Below are 21,241 nucleotides of genomic sequence, written 5' to 3'. Positions count from 1 at the left end.
CATTTCCTGTTTGGTAATTTCCTTTGCAAACTCCATTAGCTGTCTTTTTTTTTTGTTGTTGTTATTTGTTCCCTGCCCCTCCCGCCCCCCAGTATCCCCATTCTTACCGAAAACAGATGAAGAATATAGTCCTGAATTGACTGAAGAACAGCTGCTTTTTTTTTTTCCGTATTTTCTTTTTATTTGCATAGTTAGGGGAGTTTTCATTTCTCGCTTTCATATACTTATAAAATCTAGCTCTATTTTGTAACACTAACCTTGTCCCTTCCCTTTCTAGTCTCTCAAGATGCATTTTTTAACTTTTCTTTTCTGTTTTTTTTTTTTTTCTTCTAGTCTTATTTTTTATTCCAAATACCTTTTTTGAAATGGATATTTATGATGTTGGATACAGAAGCTTTCTTTTGAGATTTTTACTTTACTTTGGATGGAGGTTCTAGAAAAAATATGTTTAATGTCTGAAAAGAAATTCTGAAGCTCTTCTAAATTCAGGTCAATAGGCTTATCCTTTCAGCAGATTTTACTATCCAATCTGCTTAATTTCTTATACTGTATTCCTTTGGAAATGGAAGCAAATGAAATAGTAATATGCTTTTGTTTTTCCTACTAATTTTCCTTTTTTTTTTCCCTACCAGTTACACTGGTAGTTATTCAGTACTTTGTAACTTTCTTGACCAGCTCTTCTTTCTCTAAACTAAGCCAAAAGAATATTTTCTCTTTGCAGTGTGAAAAAAAAAAGTTACATCTAAACTCTCTCTATGACTCTTACTATCTTTACTGTTATTAGCATTTGTTCTCTAGGCTGTATTTTGATAATTGAAGTTCCCTTTTAGGATTCCATTCTTAGACTCGCATATCTCCAGTAATAGGAAAGATATTTCATAAATCCGGTGGTCTAATCTTGCCAGTTTGTGGTCTTTGAATTTTATTCTTGAAAGCTAATCAAAATCTGCTTTCCCAAGTAACAGGTTGAAGTAATGTGCCAGGGTATTGATATATGACAGTGCTTGACAATTATGTGAGAATGTCCACGTAATGTTATAGATGGGCTGGCGGAGTTGCAAGCTCAGTGGAACTAATTTCTGTGATAGAAGTCTTTACATTTGGCTGTAGCTTTAATGTATTCCACCTTCATAAAACTTTCTTCACTCTCATCTTTCCATTCTGCTCAATACCAATGTGACCGATGGGTCTTTTAAATAGTGAGCTTTTTATTCCTCAATCTAGCAGGCCTGTTCCCACCAACTTCTCTACCAGCACCACTGGATCAGAATAAACTTCTCCATCATTGCCTTCTGCAAAAGGAATGGACAATTTTTAGCCCTTTTTATTGGCATACTTCTATTGCTGTCTCTTAGCGTGCTCATGCAGCACAGCCTACTGAGAAATCCTTCTGCCTCTTCCTGTTGTTATCCTTTCTTCCTCTACCTCTCATCATCCTGGGTTGCCTACCTTCGTAGCAGACAGCAGGAGAAATGCTGAGTTAACCTAACCAACTGCTGGTAGGGAAATCTGTAAAGCAAGTATGGCAAAGGGGCGGAGAGGAAAGCAAAATATTAAATACTAGTGCATTTTGCTTCAGCCAGTGCAAAATTCCACAGGAAACAATGGACAGATTTTGAAATCCTCATAACCATGGAGTCCATAATGCTCTGACAGAGATTAACCAGTAATTCACAATTTTTGCAGGGTCTCTGCACACTCAGGCTTCATTTTTAAACAGTTTTCAGGTTCCTAGAAAAGCTAAAAAATCTTTTATTTGTTTTTGTTTTCAGATTAAGCCTGTGATTTTCAGAGAACAGTTCATGGACAAGAAGTGAACTCTAGGAGATTCCAGGGTTTGATGTGGAATTTTGGCATGCATAATGCTCTATCGTCTATATGTATAGTACATCCACCTATTTCCAAGAGGCATTTAAAGTTGTTACTTTGACCCATAAAGTCCTAAATATGTTGGGAACTACCACCTCGTTCACAGGTTTATGATGTTAGTTTGAGCTAGAGATCACTTACTCCAGAGTTGTGCTAGAAAACCTCTGTCAGGTTTTCTTCGGTGGAGTCACAAAAATCACACCTAGGACAGTGGCAAATCATATTTGCAGAGTAGTTCTACACGTTCCCCAAATGAAAAAGATTATTCAGGCAGAAGTGAATTTCCTAATATGAATATATCTGCAGTAAGGATTTTGCTGGAATTAAAATGCTGTAAAATATCACAATTAACATTTTTAGATTAAGACGAGACCCAGATGATATTGTTCTTTGTTTAGAAGGAATAATATCCAGCCAAACCACTCCCCTTTCACTTCTCTATTCCTGGTTCAAATTTCTGGAATTTAGGCATGCTGTAAAGCTTGTTGCACTACGTGGAAGTTTGGGGAGCTCAGCTTCTTGTGATCAGAGTATAAATGTGCTGAAATAGGAAAACAGCTTTCTAGGAACGGAAACAAGGAAAGTTCAGCTACTCGTTGACTTTGTTGATTTGTTCTAATTTTCTCTGATTTTGATTGCATTTGTGATGATTCATCAGGGAGCTTAAAGATATTAAAGATACTTTTTCAGAGATGTTTGTGCTAAAAAGTCCCAAAGGAGTTCAACAGTATTGTCTCCTTTCCCATTCTGCAAGGTGGACTGATGAGGATTTTAAAGTAAGTTAAATGCATACTTTTTTTTTTTTTTAATTTTACAACTTAAGTGACAGGCATATTATTTAGGCATTGCAGAATTTCAATGGCTGGGTAGTGAATTTCCTAAATAATGACAGACATGTTGGAAATGTAGGAGAATACAGAAAATACCAATGGAAAACTTTTATCACAAGGAGTTACAGTCCTTTACTTGATATAAAAAAAAGATTATTGAGGAAAAAAGATCATATGGGAATACAGGCTTTGAGAAATTCCTTGCCTGTTGGTTTCATACAGCTTTTTGTAAAGTTCAGGTAATTTTATTTCCTTACTTGATGTGAATATGTGAAACAGCATAAAACTTAAAAGTGGTAGACCTTGTTAAAATTCTTACTATTGTTATTGATAATTGTACTAATGGCCATATAACTATAGAAGTGGACGTAGTTCTTGCGTTTGACGCGTTGCAATAAGAGCTTCCTGGATACTTTTTGCTTTGAAAGATACTGAAATTTCACAAATGCTTTTGCTGCAACGTGGAGCCTTTCAAAGTTATTCATAACAAGGACAATCCTTTTTCTGTGCTCAGAATATGTGATAGTCTATTGTGTGAGGCACTCATTTCAGATGTAGGTTGCTATGTCTCTGTGCTGCCTATGTATCTCTGCCATTGGAAAAGTTTCACTTTGCAGACCTATTTTTCATAAAAAGTTGGAGGAGGCAGGAAAGAGGAGGAAGGGAAAGAGAGAGAAATCAGAATATTTAACACACAGTTGCGTTGACCCAAAGCAGAATTCAGATCTGAGTCCCTGTTTTGCCTGAAAAACTTGAACACGGGTCTTGCACCTGTGTATGTGATGCCTTAAATCAACTTTATACAGAATTTTATGGAAATCGCATGGAAGCTCTCAATTTTAGAGGAGAGTAGTGTGCTGATCACCCTTTTCAGTCCTACTGGATAAACAGTTAAACTGGCGGGCATTCATAAACAGAATGAATGGTTGGCAGAGGCACTTGGATTTGAAATATCAGCTGTAACTTTACATGCTGCATTTGTACATGCAAACCAAGGAGGCTCCAGGTTTAATGTGTGAAGGACCATAGCTTAAGATTTCCCAGTCTTCTCTATCTTTTACTGCTGAGATCTGGTATTTGGCTATTCTACCAGACCGGAGTCTTCCCCCTCCTTCCCTTTGTCTGACTCCAACTCCACCAAGAAAACTGAAGCTGAGCTTCTGTGTGTCTCCCATTCTGCTGATGCCCAGCATAAGACAAGAAATCTAGTTGGTCACAACCACTTTGCCCTCACAGCGTAGTTCCTTTTTGTCCTCTCAACTCTATCCAAACCGTGGATGGGTTGTAGAGTGATTTCTTCTCTGGAGGCAAGTGGTGTAACTTCCAGGTGAGACCTGAGTTATAGACATCTTTGGCCAGTTTTGCCAGTGAGGTGCACTGACGTGCCTCTGACCGTCCTGTCTTCCTTTTTCACCTGGGACTCAGGTGGTGGCATTCTCTTGAGACTCTCTGGTAACATCTCACTGGGGTGGAGTGTGTTTCTCAGGATGAGATTCATCTCATGTTAGCTTGTTATTTTCATTACAATAATGCCAGGAAATGTAGAGGCACAACTGCATTCTTATATTGGTTTACTGAAACAATAAATCTGCATGCTTGTTCCAAAGACTTTTAGTCATCAGAGTACAGGAGGCCAAACCTCTTGGTAGATCTGTGTGGCCAGCTCCAAATGCCATGCCAGCAGATTGTTACATCAAGGGAAATCCCTTAGCTAAGCCTGAAAATGAGGGGACATCCTGCTACTCTTTTTGGTCTTATTTTGTCATGGGTGCTTCACTGCTAAACTCAGTCTACATTGTTTCATCTTCTGTGTTCATTTTACAATCCATTTTTTAGGATCTTATTAGGATTATGCTTCAGTGAACCAGTAGTAGTTTAAGTCTGGGTGCGTGTGCTTGGTGCTCTAGGTACGATCTAGGATAGTTTTCCTAAAATGAACTATAGAATATTGTTAACATTTTTAGATTTTTCAGAAGTTTTCTTGCACTGACACGTAAGGACTGTTGCATTTATATGATACTACAGCAGTACCAAACCTGATGATAGGAAGCATGGTTCATTTTATTCAAATGCAGTCATGCAACTCTCAGTTGTCTACAAGCAGACATATTTTTAACTGCTAAGCAGAGTTTATTTATGTTAAGAGTCATTGCTCCAAATGACCTTGGCAATTTACAGTCACCTGTAGCTAATAGCTTTCTCAATGCAAACAGTGAAGCCTGAAATCTGTAAGTGGATAAAGTAATGCTTTGCTGTGTGTTAAGAGGAATTTTCAAGTATGCTTTTTGTATGGTTTAATAACAGCGCTCTACTAAAAGCTATTTAATCTTTCTTATCAACAGTTAACCTTGATGTCCCTGTAGATATTCAGCACTTTTTTGTTATGATTTGGTTAGTGTGATCCCTTCTTAAGGGGAGTTGCTCATTTAAAAAAATTGTTTAATTTTCCCTTTGCTTTAATGTTACTTCTTTTTAAAAAGAAGTCTGCTACCACATGGCTAGCAATAATCAGTCTTTTTCCCTTATTTCCTTTTCCCTTTTTTTTTTAACATATTTCCTTCATTACATTAGTTTTTTATCTAGAAGTGAGGTTGAGAGAGTCATTGCTTATTGAAATGATGGTTTATAAAGACTCCTTAGTCTTTTAAACTAAATTTCTTTTTGGTATTCTGAAAGTCTTGTTCTTGTACAGGGTTTTGCCAACATCACTGTTTTGTCTGTGCTTTCCCACACAGATGCTTTCCGCACTTCCCCCTCATACTTCTGTAACTTTGGCAGGTTGGTTAGAAATACTCTTAAGTCAGCACAAAGGAAATCAAGGCTTTTTAAATGCTCACTTTTTTTTTTTTTCCTTTCCTGGATTTTCTGGCTCAGTCTTAATTCAGTAAATTTTGCTGGAATTCTATTATGGAAATGCTATGTTAGATAATAATGATGATGAGAATTCCCTACTCTACTGCTTTGTGGGAACCTGCTTGACAGTGTTAAAAAGTAGCCTTAATAAAAATAAATTAATGCTATTGTTAAAAGTGCTAATAGCCAATGTGGTGACAAGCTGTGCTGTCTTGAAAAAACAATTTAAAATCCCTAAATCATCATTTAATTCTAGCAAGGTTTTTTTATTCTGAAATCTATAAGCCGGTCTTACATATATGAAGAGCACAACATCACAGATTAATTTCGCTTTGCAGAACTGAGAGGAGATTTTACTCCTTGAGCTTCACTTTGAAAATGTGCTTTAAGAATAGAAGCATTGGTAGTGTGAGAAATCTCTGAGTAGTGAAAAAATCTGTGGTATTTTTTTAAAAAGCAATGCTATTGTTCATTTTTGTCTATAATAGACCCTCACACCAACATTTGCACACGCAAATAACCATTATGTAAGCTGTTTAGGTCATTAAACTGGATGTATGTAAGGTTGTGCAGAAAGCATGCATGAACGAAGTATCATTCATTAGTATTCCGTAGTAACTATCTGCGTGCTTCCTTCTGGCACTTTTACTCTATTTCCTTCTTAAAGAAAATGAGATCATTCAAGGTAGACTAGTCCCTGATGAAAGAGCTGTAAAGTATCTTACATTTTGCAAAAGTGTTATTGTTTAAAAACTTTACAGAGTAGCTTCTTAGTTCTTGTTTTTTTATGTCCGATACTGAGAAAATTATTTAATATTAAAATTTGAATACTAAGAAATATTCTCAAGAATTAAGAAAATGTTCATTAAGAAACTTTTTGGATAATTGAAAGCTATATAACTGTTTGGAAGCAGATTTTAGTAGCCAACTTTAACCTATATGAGGACAATTTATAAATTTAACAGGTGACAACTTCTTAAAACAGTCCCTTAGTCAATATGGGTGACTTGATATCAATTTTTATTTATTCTCCTCTGATAGAGGAGAAGAATTAACCGGCAGTTTAAAAATTAGCAGTTATTATGGCTATGATCTGATTAATGTGCTTATGTGTAAGCAGACCATGACTCCAGGCAGTGTTGTGTTTATTTGGACCTTTAAAAGGCCCTATTTGCAAAGCTTAAAGCAATTAACTTAAGTGTAGTATGACTGTAACCAAATTTTAATATAAATATGAAATGCAAAATTACACTGCACAGAATCAGTCTTGGTTAAGACGTGATATTCATAAAGGATTTGATAAAGGGGATAAGCAAAGAATGACACAAGTTTGTGATAATTGTAAGTTATTCAAGGTAGGGCAAGAGTATAATGTGAAGAATTACAAACAGACTTTATAAGAGTGAGTAACTTAGCAATGAAATGGAAAATGAGATTAAAAGTGCAGATGTATATGCATATGTATAACTTATGTTTATAAAATAATGGCCTCTGAACTGACCATTACCTCTCATGAGCTACTTCTGTGAAGACGCTGTCTCAGTGCTTAATAGCAGTAAAAAGCAATTCAAACATTAGAAATAAATAGGAAAACAATGGAAAACAAAAGGAAAAATCTTGATTATACCTCTGTGGAAATCCCTTTTTCACCCATACTTTGAATAATGTTTTTGGTTCTGGTACTTTCAACTTAAGAAAAAACGTTTCTGGAAAGTCACCAAGGATGGTCAAATTCAATGGGAAGAATGAATGAGTCCAGGCTTAGGAGTCTTCAGCCTGGATGAAAGGTGTTTAAGAATTTGCGAAGGTATTGTAGAAAGGTCTACAAAATCATCATAGAGAGCGTAGTCAGGGAGTGACTGCTCTCCCTGTCTTCTAATGCAAGAACTAGGAACTAACAAATGAAGCTTGTTGGAAGCACAATCAAACCGAGCAAAAGGAGGTGCTTCTTTGTGGAGAGTATTTAATGATGGATTTTTGTACTACAAGATGATGCGAGTGCAAAAAGTTTAGATCAGTTCAAGGACAAGGCAAGCACTGAGAAGAAAAATCTGCTGTGGAATGAGGCAAACCACACCAGGCTCAGGAAATACACCAGACTGAAAACAGTTGGAGTCAGGGAGTGTGTAAGTGGGGGAAGTATCATATATGTTTACCCTGTCCGTACTGCTTCCTACTAATGCTTGTGGCCATTCTTGGATAAAGAACACTAGGCCAGATGGACCTTTGGTCTGAGCCAGTACTAGAGACTCTTAAATTCTTTCTTAATATAGAAGCAGTGATAAAACATTTATATAAAATATTTTTATAAAAATATAAAATTTAAAACATTTATATAATAGATGGAAAAAAATTGATGCTGAATATAAGTTACTAGCTAAATATGAAGGATATAGAAAGGTGAAGGAGTCCATTATAAATGGCTAACAGAGTTAAAAATAATAAAGCTTTTAAAATAAAGAATCATTATAAGATGTAGTTTTTAGCTATAACCAAGATAACTTCTGCCAACGTAATCTTACTTCAAGTCAATGGAATGTGGTTTCTCATCTGATCCTTTCCAATTTGTCTTAGTGTTTTGCATGTTGAATTTGTATTTGAAATCAGTAAGCTCTTATTTCACATTTGGGATTTAGGCTTTTTAAAATTACAACTAGGAGATATAAAAAGTTACAGTATTTTTGGAATGAAGCAGAAAGATGCGTCCATCCCACTTCCTCAAGATATCTGAAGCTGGACCACGTGACTGTTTAAAGAGGGTTTGTTGTCTGTGATTAGCAAGGCATATATTATATGGCTAACTGGCAGATTTCAAGACGTAGCTGTTACCAAAGGGGTATCTCAAATGGGGATGCTTTTAGTAGTTTCCCCAGGGGCTAGTCCTCGGTCAAAGACTTGAAATATCTTTATTGGTACTCTAGTGAGATGAGATGTTTGCTGGTAAATTATGCAGATACAAAGTTAAATAATACCAGAAGTAAAAGGGAACTTGGTGATCTTTCAACAAGTACCATTGTAGAGTGATTTCAGATTCTGGGTTAAATGGTTAGAATCCAAAAATACTTATTTTTAATAGTCAGATGTAAAATAATAGGTTTATGAACCTGAAAGGCAAATGGTGCTTATCACAGGATGAGAGTTGGATTTGAAAACCAGAAAAATGTAGAATTCCTTCTAGTTACTTGCTTCTCTCATTGTAGCAGTGGGGCAAACGAGCTAGTATCCTTGGAGGTACAGTGAGAACAATGCTGGGTAGAAGGAGGAGAATGGACTAAGCAGAGGTTGCACACAATCAGGACTGATACTAGAGTATTGTGTCCCCATGGTGAGGTGGATTTAGAATAACTGGGTAGAGTTCAAGGGAGGACAACTGAAATGATCCTGGGGATTGTAAAAATAATGGTAAGCTGTTGGAGTGACAGCAATTCATGCAGCTAAGAGAAAGAAATGGTTTTAGTACTGCGTATAGATAGTTACACGAGGAAAACATATCAGAAAAGCTGGGATGTGACAGCAGTCCTAATAGAGATATGACAAGGTCTTGTGGCTGTGGATTTAAATAAGTTGTAGCTTCCTAAAGATAGTTAAATGCAGTTTATGGTTTTATTTAGAGATGACATGGCCTGGATCAGTGCTGTTAGATGCTACAGAGAACACTACCTTAAATGCAGTCCTGTTGCGTCGTGCTCACTCAGCATCAGGCTAATTGGCTTTGGGATCTGGAGATGTTTTCTCCTACACATACTTGAACGGACTTGAGGCCTCTTCACTTTTTCTGCAGCATGGTTGTATCTTCTCATTCTGTACCAAACTGCTTACCATCCTCAGACTGAAATTTTTTAGCATGGCCCAATACTTCGAATTCAGTGAAGGGTTTTGGAGTACAAGACCCTTGCAGTCTTATGCTATGCAGAGAGATGCAAGCTGCGAACAAAGTGTACATCTGTATGAGAAAGAGAGGCTTGTGACTGCTGAAGGCTAGAGTTGCATCATCCTGGTATTCCATCCTGTTTCTATGGCTATTTTGTTGTGGTTTTTGGTGTCTTTCAAAGGTTTTATGTATGCCTTCTCCATGTGCTCACTGTGGCTTGCAGTGTATAGAAAGCCAAACTTGCTCCTCTTCCCTTGCTATCACTCCTTTTGGGATTAGGAAGGATTGTAATTGTTTTCATAGAGCATTCCCAACATCCTTAGAGCATCTCTTCTTTAAACTTTCCAACTTGCTCTTGCCAGTGCTTACACTTTGCTCTCATTTGTTTATAATCTTTGCTGGCTGCAAGGCCAGAGAGAACTGGAGAAATATATGCTATTTATAAGGTCTTTGTACACACACTGTTGTTGGGTCTTTCAGCACATAAATAATTGACTTTCTCTTTTGAAATTCTGCTGACAGTGTAGAAGTTAAGCAAGGTGTGAAGGGCTTGCACAGGGATGAACAGCGTCTGTGATGTCCAAAAAGTATAGTTTCTCAGGGCATCTTCAAGGAACCCAGCAGAATTGGGGCAACTGTAGAATATGAAGGAACAAAAGAAGTTAAGAAACTGCTGTTCAAAGTAGTTGCTCTGCTCAGCTATACTGTGGATGGTAACTCTATATTTTTGCCCTTAGATCACTTTCTCTTTTGACTTTGTGATTGACTTGTAACATATTCACAGATATTGTAAGTGTTTTGACCAGTGTAACAGCAGCTGAGCTGGAATTTGGTTATGGTTTTTGTTGCAAATGGGGAAATTGTTATTTTTTTGTTAAGCAGTATTCATGGAATTCCAATGGATGCATGTTGATTATAATATGTTGCTTAGCATTTATATTGTGCTGTAAGGAGTGGTAAATATTGCAGAACTACTTTTAGAATATATGAATACCTGAAGTTCATTATTGTTTCATTAGGTCCTGGGTAATCTGCTTTTGTCCTGTGATTATTCCCTTCTTATGTAGTGGTAGGATTCCTTAGATCAATGAATATTGCATTCCTTATCATCTTGGCTAAGATAAATTAATCAGTAAAGCAAAGAAATTGTGAATAAAGAGATTCAAATCAGCTTGATATTTCCACGATGTATTCTTATATAGATGTCATATTATTTTATCTTTCTTACATAAGAAAAGTGGGCAGATTATTGTGAAATACCACTTTCTTTTCTCATTCACTGTTAACCCTACTTTTTAATACACTTTTTTTAGTATTTCCGCATTTAAGTTATTAGAACCATCCATTTCCCTCAACAAAGTCAGTTCCCGGAACAAACAAACAAATAGAAAACCTAACAATATGATGCTTGAATGTGAGTTGGGTTATGGCTACTTCAGTAGAGAAAATAGTAAAACGATATGCAAGACGGGCATCAGCTGCTTATGCAGGGGCTGGAAGAGTTAACACAATCCATATAGGTATAAACCTACAGATGTTATTGTCTCTTTCTCTATTAGTATTAATATTCCTCTGTAGAAGCAGCAGTTTCAGTTCTGATGGATACACTTGAAAAGCCCAACAAACTCGAGAAGGTTTGGAGAAATGCTAAAGGATTGATCTAAGGCAAGATTTTAGTCCTTAGAGAGGGTAAGCCTTTTTTGTTGTTGTTGAATAAAATTCTGAAAATATTTCATGGTTTTGAAGGATCCGTGAAGAAAGAGGATATTTGATTGGAGCAAGAAACTGTATGTCTTGAAGAAAACAAAACCAAGATCTACCGTATGGAAGATGAATTTAAGTTAGAAATTAAAGTGTATGTTTTCAACAGTAAAGATAATTAACCATGGGGATTGTCAGAAAAAGTTCATATATTTGTTATTGCTAAGGCTAAGTCATGTTTGTGTTTCTCTGCGCAAAACCTCATCTTTTACAGCAGTTTGGGGATTCATGGAAAGAAAACTGGTCAAAATGTTACAGAGCAGGTAGATTCAAGAAGGGTTTGCCTATACTTGCCAGGAGTCCTAAGGTGGCAAAGAACAAAATTTATAGAAGTGAAACACTTACTATTCTGCAGGAGTCATTGTGCATACAGGGCTGATCGTTGACCAGAAGGATGCATTTCAGGCTGCGGTGTGACAGTCATCTTGAGCTGATCTAACATTATGTTGCTGTTTAAAGAGGTGGTACTGCTGTCTGCTGTAACAGTGCCAGATACATTCCCATCCATCTGTGCTGGAAGTTAACACTTGTGAGTTGTGTGGCAAGACGGGGAGAGGACAGGATTGCTCTTTTAGTGACAATGAAGTTCTGAATTGGTTTAAGAGAATTGTGGAACTTCACTCATATGTTTAATATTAGCTAGGAGGAGCTAGGAAGCTAATGGAGCTGGGTAGCAAAAGTACTTCTCATACTGCTGAAAGTGATTTAAGAGCTCCCATGCAAAAGGTTTGGCTGATCTAATTAAATTAGGTTTTATTTCGGTTTAAACTAATACAATTGCTGTGTATTGGAGGCAGTTTCACCAAAGGCAAGGTTGAAGAAGGTGATCTAGTCCCTTTTTGTAAGGCGCTGGGAGGCCTATGAGGCATGTCAGACAAATAATTAAAAGTTTACAGCCTTTAGTGCTCCTCCACTCTTAATGTTCATCCTCGATTCTTCTGTTGTAAGAAATTGTATTAGTGTCTTGAGAATTTTGGTCCAAGCTGTGCCAAAGATGTGGTGCATCACTGTGCGCAGTATTAATGCTGAAAGAAAGAAATGTGTCCCCTCACATAGGGTACTCGGCAAATTCTCCTGAAATATGGTCTGGTCCTTTTTCCTTGGTTTGTACATAGGCTAAATGTGGATCCTGCTTATAAGGACTGTGAACCCATAAGAGTTTTCGAGTGGCCTTTCTCCTGCCTTTCTCATGTAGGCAAAGTTCTGCCCCAGCGTGGAATTGGAGTTCTCTGTTACACACACTGAGAGCACCTTGAAGTAACAGAAAACTTCCAGTTTTGGACATTTCTGCAACTTCAAAGGGCTTTATGGCTTCCAAGCACCTGCTTTGTAGTGGGGATGATCAGTACATCAGTGAAACTGCTTCTCATGGCTACAGGAGATACAGAGCTGTAGAGGTGTTTGAGGCTGGAGTTTTTCAGGCAGTGGAGACCAAGACGTGGGAGAGTAGAGGTAGGCTACTTAGGAGAAAATTGTCCTCCGTAGCAGAGTCCTTAAGGATTTTAAAGGGCTTTAAAGGTAAGTACATTTTCAAAACAATTCCTAGTTCCTTATGGTCAGGAAAAAAAATCACAAATATTTGCCGATTGCTTAATGTCAAAGATGACACTTACAGTAAAGTTAAGAAGGATATTCAAATGTTACCTTCATTGTGTTACATCTGTCATTTGTGCCTTTGTTCACTTGTCTTTATTATTGGATTCTTCCATTCTGTTTGCAGAAAACACTTCCATTTTTCTACCTGAGTTTTTAAAACTACAATTACAAGAAAAAGGTAAAATTTAGGCAAAAGTGCCCCTCTTTTTTTCCCCTTTTCATGAATAGTGAAAATAAGGGAGATAAAAGACAACAGAAATAGAGGCTGAATGTTTTGCCATATCTTTAAGTGGTAAAAATGGAAATAAAAAAAAAAGTTTGCCAAAGACTGTATTTACACAGTTCCTTCTTGCACTTTTTTTTGGTGCCAGTTATAATAAAGAATAAAAATGAGAAGAATTTTAGTGTTTAATTGGTCAGTTCAAAGACAATATGTGAGATAATACTGGAACTGTATTAAACTTCTTAAATGAAAGTTATGCTGCAATTTCAGTGCATTTCGCTACAGAGAAAAATTGTCCTATTATAATCTGGTTTTATGTGGATAATGGATGAAATTCATTTTGCAGAGGCTTCATAATTTTGTTTTGGTATATGAAGTACCACTTTGTATATGCCTTTTGGTATTTTTCATGCAAATTACCTTTTCATCAAATGTAGTTTTTGTAGTACGAGCTCTGATTTTCAAAAGATTAACATTCAGAATAAATGGATGCATAAGTATTGAATTTGTGCAATTAAAATGCTCTCCAGGAAGAGAGAGGAAGTGGTTTAAGAGTGTGCTGAGTTGCTTATTGTGCTTATAACTGTTGCAATGACAATAGATGCTTGTGTTGACCCTCTGTTACCAATTTAATTGCTCATAGGGATATAAATTTTCCCTCAGAAAGCAATAAAGACAATGTTTTCATAGAACCAGTGGCAAACATTGAGACATCCATTGCGTTTTTTCCATAATGTAAAACATTCTCTCATAGAGATAAATAAAAATCAATTAAATTTCACGTGGTAGTGGCTGGGTTTATTCATTTCTTATGAGCCAGAATCAGAAGTGGGCATCAGGCTTTTATTTACTGCACCATCAGAGGATGCCTCTGAAGTCCCTGCTGGTTGACACTCTGGTTGTATAATGCATAACTGTTGCAAAATGCAAGTCATCATTTTATGAATCATGTATCACCTGCTAGTAGTTTAAGTAAGTAGAATATGAGTCTTATATTTTTAGAGAGGCTTAAACCAGGTCTGTTTCTATGCATGGAGCAATCTCTGGATTATTCAAAATTATAGAGACAATTTCTAGTAAATGCCAATTATAGACATGTATTTTTTCCTTCAAATTAGATAGGTAATTTGCATTTATCATTCCCGATTGCATACAGTTTTGATCATAGTGTTAAGCACTGCTCCTAAAGGAAATTCGTATGGGTGCACAGTTTTTCTTGCATTGTGAAGTCTTTAGTACTTTGCATAAAGGCAGATATTTACCTGCGTGGAGCTCATTGCAGGACTGTAGGTGGTCAGACTACATTAAAAAACCTGGAACATATGGAAACAGAAATCTTGTGTAATTCCTATGAGAAAATCATATTTTGCCACCTAAAGCAAAGTAGTTACATGCTGTAAGTTACTCTAAAGATGCTTGGGCTGTATTCTGTTCCTGCATACTTGTTGATATGGTTGAGTAGAAATGCCTGTAATTAAAGGTAATTTGATCTCTGCTGATGCATACACTTTTATATAAGAATATATACTTACACTGTGCTCTCCTGACAGTGGTGGAAATCCCTAGGGATGTGAAAAGTTGTTACGCAGAATTCCAAGCAGAATTAGAGCCATAAGTTCAGTTTCCTCTTTATGAAATATTTTTTTGCAAAGAAAACACTAGAAAATGAATGGAAATAGATTGAGATTGCTGGAAAATATGAGGACCATGCCACAAGAAGTAAATCTCTCTTGTTCTTCCCCCAAGCAAAAACTCTGTAGTAATCGAAACAGACAGAATGAATATAAATTCCTCAGCCCTAGTATTCTGTCGAGCAATGCCATGGCCCCTGTCACTGCCAGGTCAAAATTATTAAATAATAATAAAATAAATGTAGATGAAGGCTTTTCATTTTTAGATGTAGTTACAGAAAAAGGCATTTGTGTATTTATGCTATATACTGTAATGCAGGAATTACTATATGAAATTTTATGAGTTTTCGTAGGCCAAAAGTTAAGAATATGTATCACAGTTGTCTCTTGGCTGAAAATTCATGATTTTAGGATTGGTTTCTTTTAAGTTTAACGGTAACTCTGAATATTCTATGTTTATATTTTATTTTGGGATAATTAGAACTATTATTGTTGGGTTTTTTTGCCTAGTCTCCCTGAGAAATGTGGACCAGGCACAGCCCTAGCTGTTTGTTGCTTAAGTTGTGGGTGGGAGTTGGGAAAGGCTGGGGTAGGTCCAGAGGTGCGGGGATGGCATGGAGGTCTTTGGAGAACTGACGTCGCAGCTGGCAGGGATTGCATGTCTGCAAATCAAAAAGAACAAAAGTCAGTGGGAAATCAGACTTTATCTTTTCTGGGACTGCTGAAAAAATCAGTTAACTCCTAAGGTACTGATACAAACTTTCAGTCATAACTCCAGTTTAATACAGCTTTGCCTGGGAGCCCGAGGTTTTCGGTACTACGTTTTCTTCACTTTTAAGGAGTTCTAGTATTTTCCCCTCCATTTAGGTACATTGACAGGGGGCTGAGAAAATGTAGTAATGTCATTTCCATTACTGGCTGAAGTTTCAGTAGTCAGTAAAATAGCCCCCACATAAGTATTTCCTTAATTTTATTAATGCATGTTTACAATGTCTATCATGCCTGTTACCTGAGCCCAGGTTTAAGGCAGTTTCTTTTCTATTGCTCTTGTAGAGGTTTTCAAAACTTCTTTGTTTAATAGCATGGTGAAGGAAAAGCAATTACTTTAAGGTGTGTCTAAACTAACTCAAATAAACATAAAAAAAGGAAAGTATTATTTATATTTGCCTTTTCAATAGTGTTAGTGTTAACCATGTTTTCCTAATCTTTTGAATTATGAATGAAATGGAACACATCTTTTGCAGTATTTAGTGACTTGAATGACCTTTCAGTTGAGTTTGGCAGTCTGTGGTCACTTATTCAGTGTCATTTTGCCATCAGTTGACATTTCTGTAGAAAACGTCATTACCAGTGGCTCTCTTCCCTTGGAGAGATGCCTAGAGAGGAAAGGAAACCTGCATTATAACTTAAAGAAATTATAGTGATCAATACAGAATTCTAGTATCAGCGTGCAGTAGTGAATATTGTATATGGTCCAAATTTGTTTTTCTTGGAGAGAGCTTGAAACAGGTCTTATTACAAGGGGAAGGACCAGACTGCTTTTTGGGCAATGTGTGTTACTTATGTGTAACCGGTTCTGTGGAATATTAATAAAACTGCACCTCCTTCTTGGGTGTTCCAAAACTGCTGATATGATAGTTTCTGAAATTAAACAGCACTTTTGAGACCCGCAGTTTACAGATCTTCATTTTGAATTTAACTTTTGTGACATTTCTCTGTTTGAGTTGGGAGATGGTTTTTTATATATATACTTCATGGGAGAAAAAAATGTAGTGTTATATGGAATTATGAAAGAAGGAATTGGTTTCATATGCCACTGCTTGTATGGAAAAATGTTCAAAAAATGGAACTTAGTCAGCAGAGACATGAGATTTATTCTGACATTAGTACGTTAAGAGTATCTTCCTTTTGCCTTATTTTTTCAAGGACACCAGTAAAATGCTGAGAAGGCAGAGAGCTCACAGTCATTTTGTTCCATCCTCTTTTTTCTTTTTTTTTCCCTTTCTATAGACTTTATAGACGTTTAGAAATGTGAAAGTAGAGTAAGTGAGGGAAAATTTGTTTCAAATCCAAAGCAGAGTTAGGACAATAAATTAAAAAAAGATCCCAAACTGGTAGGTAATGGGAAGCATACAGATGGACTTTGTGCTCTGGGATGTTTTGAATACAGCTGTAACTTTGAATTTCATATACTGTTGGCCAGAAAGAATACACTGGGAAAGAGGAAGCGCAGTCCCGTGTTCAAGGACACTGATATGTTTGCTGGTCTTCTGTGGACTTTTCAGTGACCTTGGACAACTCATAATCTCCTAGATGAGGAAAAAACCCCATCTGATACAGAAGCTGCCATTCACATCTAAGAGCAGTTGGCATCCTATAATGAGGAATGCTATAGAAATGTAAATGAATTATTATGCTTTCATGTTTATTCTTAGCAGAACCCAAATTGTGCAATACAATTACAGAATACAGAAGATAAACAGTGGTGGAGTTCGGGATTTGATAAAGGCTGACATCAACTGGCATTTACAATATAAGCTGTTCAAGGGGGAAGGAGTTTTGGCAGCTCTTAGGATCTAGCGCGGTGGAGATGTAATTGCAGATCAGGACCACTCAGCAATGCCTCAGTAAAATCTGAAAGCATAGTTCTCAATTAAGCCAGATAGTATGATATCAATTAAGAAGAATATAAACATAATTCGAGAAATGGGGATGCCAAAGTAGGAAAATTAACCATATCCAGAGATACTGTGGTAATCCGGTGACATTGAAGCATTCTTGATTCATAGCTTTCAGACTTGATTTTTTTTTTTTAATGGACAGAAAGAAAAAGGAGAGTAGTTAATGAAAGATTCAGAGAGGAAGCAGGGAGAGAGAGCTGGAGGAAGACAAAAGCTATTGGGTTAGAATTAGATTAATGTGACTCTGGTCTCTTCCTGTCCTAATGCTGCATTTGTGCATTGTAATAGGATGTATCCAGGAAGCACTAAATGTGATCAGAAGTACAATCTTCATTTTCTTTGTTTAAATTGAGAACAAGCATGTTGTTAACAAGAGAAGGTACCTTCTGGGGTTCTTTTTGTTTGAGGGTACAGCATGATAAATGAAATACCCGTAAATCACAGTGTCAATCTTACTTATTAGATTTTAATATATCCAGTACTGACAGAGTTTACTTTTATCCTCTTCAAGATTTCATGTGATTTACTAAAAGACCTTGAATGAAGTCACAGTACTTGCCAACGTTTTATTTTCATTGGAAATAATGATGGTCAGCCAAAACAACATGTATTACTGTTGGATATACCGGTTTGGATAGGAATAGGCTGTAGTCATCGTGTCTGTCACTCAGTGAGAATTGAAGACAAGTACTAATTTTATTTATTTGTTTGTTTGTTTGTTTTACTGGATGTAAAGTAATAAAACTTGTTAAGTAGCATGCTTGTTCAAAACAATGGTAAGCAAGTTCTCTTCTAAAACCAACAATACAGATGAAAGCAGTGTAGCTTTTCAGTAACGGTGGCTCCATACCTTCTCCATGTCAAAAGTTGTGTGTAGTTTGTAATTTCTCATCTTCAGTCTAGTTTTGCTACAGTTATCTGTTTCCATTGCTGGTAACTCTCCCTTCTTTCATTGTGTAGAGAGTTTCTCCACCAAGTAATGTAGCTTTTCAGCCGGACTTATGTCCTGGTTTCAGTTGGGATAGGGTTAAATTTCTTCCTAGTGCTGTGTTTTGGATTCAGTATGAGAAGAATGTTGATAACACACTGATGTTTTCAGTTGTCAAGGACAACTACCCTCTCCTACCAAGCTAGACTGGGAGGAGGGAACACAGCCAGGACGGTCAGCCCAGCTGGCCAACGGGGTATTCCATACCATGTGACATCATGCTCAGTATATGAATGGTAGGTGTGATCCAGGAAGTACCAATCGCTACTTGGTTATTGGTCAGTGCAGGTGGTGAGCAATTGCATTGTGCATCACTCATTTTGTATTTATTATTATTATTATTATTATTATTATTATTATTATTATTATTATTATTATTTCTTTTCTGTACTATTAAACTATCTTTATCCCAACCCAAGAGTTTTTTTTCACTCTCACCCTTCTGATTCTCTCCCCGCCTCCCCCGAGGAGGGAAGTAAGCGAGCAGCTGCGTGGTATTTGGCTGCCTGCCAGGTTAAACCACGACAATTTAGCAGGGAGTTCAAAGGTGAACTCTGAGGCACAGGTTTTGCTATTAGACCTTATGGAGCTGTCTGTTGCATTGTTTGTCCAATACTTTCTACTCTAAATGCCTACTTTTGTCTAACTTTGCTAATTGGAACTGAAAACTTTTATGTCAGTTGTCATCCTGGAACACCTCTTCCAAAGGCTAAGGAAAATATATATTACTTGCTTATGTTTTAAAAATTTACCTGATTTTTTTTTTCTTTGAATAACTTCGTTTTGGTTTTTTGCTGTATTTGCTAGCGTTGCCAAAAAAAAATGAAATGAGGCAGGAGAGGATGATGATTTATATGATGGATGAGTGTTTGTCTATCGATCTCTGTCTAATTTGCTTTAGTATTATAGCATGGCTAGGATTTGCTATCTGATGACTATCAGGATTGCCTCCACATTTGCTGCTGGATGTTGGGCTGCTGCATATTGGACCAAGCTGAAATATCTGAAATATGAATAGGGGATTTCTCCCTTCTGTACCATCAGTGCCTTGACAGTCGGGACTAGCTGTTGTTCAGTGGAGGTGGAGCAAAGTAGGACAATCTGGACAAGGAAATTGAGACAAATCAGTTTGGAAAGAACTATTAGTGTTTGGGGAAAGATACAGCAGAAATGTTAATTTTGACAGGGAGCTATTTTGAGCCTGGCAGGACTGGCAGGCTGAGATGTGTGGCAAAGGCCATGACAGTCTGTTCTTAGTTTGTCGGCTCAGATGGCAGAGATCTGTATGATGGATTTAAATGCTGCAACCTGGGTAGAAACCATATGAGTGTCAGTACAGTGCTACCTAATGGAATTCCTGCTTTCTCAGTTTTTTTGAAAATAAACTAGAAAACTACATACAAAATAACTGTAGAAAACATTACTGTGAATGCAATGTCAAACACTCGTAAGGTTAGATGGAAAATGACAAATTTCAGTTTGTCTTGGTATCCTCAGTAAAGACCATATATACGGTAATGTAATCCTAAATTACATAAAGCAATATTTTTATGTATAATATTTTTATGTTTTTAATAACCTAACTACCGTATTTGCTGCATTTTCATTGTCAAACACTTGTCTTGCTACCCCATGATTATGTATCTAAGACTGACTTTCAATTATAAATGTGAAACATGAAGTTCATTCCAGCTTCTAACAAACACATCTTGGCTCATCTTGGCACATCAAACTTACCAGTCGTAAACTTCCTGTTCTAGGCCCATAATTGTCCTGTGACTCCTTACCTGGAAGACTGGGTTTTTTTCTTAATTCTTATTATTGATTTTATGTTACTTCATATGAACTGATTTAAAAGTTGACCTAGACCTTTTAAAGTTCTTCACAATGTGTAAATATTCTGGAGAAGTATGTTTTCTTCTCACACTGCTTTTGTGAAGGGTTTTTTTTTGTGCTAAAAGTAGAGCTCTCATCTGAGGAGTGACAATGTAAAACTGACATCTTGAGATTGAACACATCTGCTTTTTGTGTACTCACAATCATCTGTTGATTTAATTTGAAAATGAATGTTCACTGCTTTATATCTTGGTGGTGTTGACTCTGTTTTATGAGGTAGAAAAGTATGAACTCAGCTGAGCTCCATAGAGTATGTTTTTCATAAGATAGCCTGCTCAATGGTCGTGGTCATACATTCTTTGTAGGAATAGTTGTCTTATTGTATGACAGCATCTGCTTGTTAGGAACAGTCTGAAAAGGTCATTGACCAGAAAAGAGTGGAATTAAACTACCAAAGTTTTGCACTGGAACATATTTGGTATGTAAAGAGATACTAAAGATTGTAGTCTTTAAACTCTCACGTGCCCAGAGAGAGTGTGCTCCAGCTCGGATGTAAGGAGACTTGCACATGTGTCACCACTGGAAGGAGGATAGCAGCAGGAGAGGAATGGGGATGATGCAGGAACAAATGAGAGGTTAGCCTGTGGGAGCTCTGGAAAACTAGTTTGCAGTTTTCACTGTGGCTGTCTTCATCTTGGCAGTTTTGTGAGAGCTGATCTTTCTTCCTCCTCACCCTCCTCAGCTCCTTGTCATAGAAACCCTGCGTTAGTGCAGACAGCATGCTCATGATCACATCATCTAACACATCATTGTGATGTGTTAGACCAGCTCTGATTTTCACAGTATCATGGGATGTTTTCTGAGTAGGTGGTCTCACCAAAATTACCTCTGAATTGGTGTATGGAGCTGCGGTAATGTTGTCTGAGAATGGGCTAGCATGGCATATCCCGTGGGTTATGTTCAGACTAAATGGACTTGGGGAAGGAAAGCATGAAGTCGATGATTCTTGAGGTTCATTCAGTCTGGACAGGAGGAACTTAGCGTTGTTTAGGGTATCCGGAGGTTGGAGGCAGGATGAGAGGGCAGAGGAAGTGTAACAGTC

Source organism: Calonectris borealis, chromosome 2 (assembly GCF_964195595.1).
Source record: "Calonectris borealis chromosome 2, bCalBor7.hap1.2, whole genome shotgun sequence".
Lineage (NCBI taxonomy): Eukaryota > Metazoa > Chordata > Aves > Procellariiformes > Procellariidae > Calonectris > Calonectris borealis.
Note: the sequence above shows the minus strand (reverse complement) of the source record.